We start from the raw sequence: 337 nt of genomic DNA on the forward strand, positions 1-337 counted from the left end.
GTGTCGGAGGGAAGAATTATTCACTTGAAAGACTGATTAGAAAGATGCAAGTCAAGCGGCGTTGTAAATGAAATGAAAATGCATAAAAAGGAAAGGCAAACATTGTGTCAAAGACATGAAAAATAAAACTGATTAAGGTAAATACTGTAAAAGTTTTAAAGTACGAAAAAATAATAAAATTTGAGGGGAAATGGAACTTCAAATGAAAAAAAGACTGTTAAGTTATCCTAAAAATATTTTGCCGCATCACACATAACAACGCACGATATATTTCGCCGTTGGAATATCTTCATCACAGCTAACAGCCTAACGGTCCTATTGTTTTCGAAGTCGTATG

Source organism: Penaeus monodon, chromosome 34 (genome assembly GCF_015228065.2).
Source record: "Penaeus monodon isolate SGIC_2016 chromosome 34, NSTDA_Pmon_1, whole genome shotgun sequence".
NCBI classification, from domain to species: Eukaryota; Metazoa; Arthropoda; class Malacostraca; order Decapoda; family Penaeidae; genus Penaeus; species Penaeus monodon.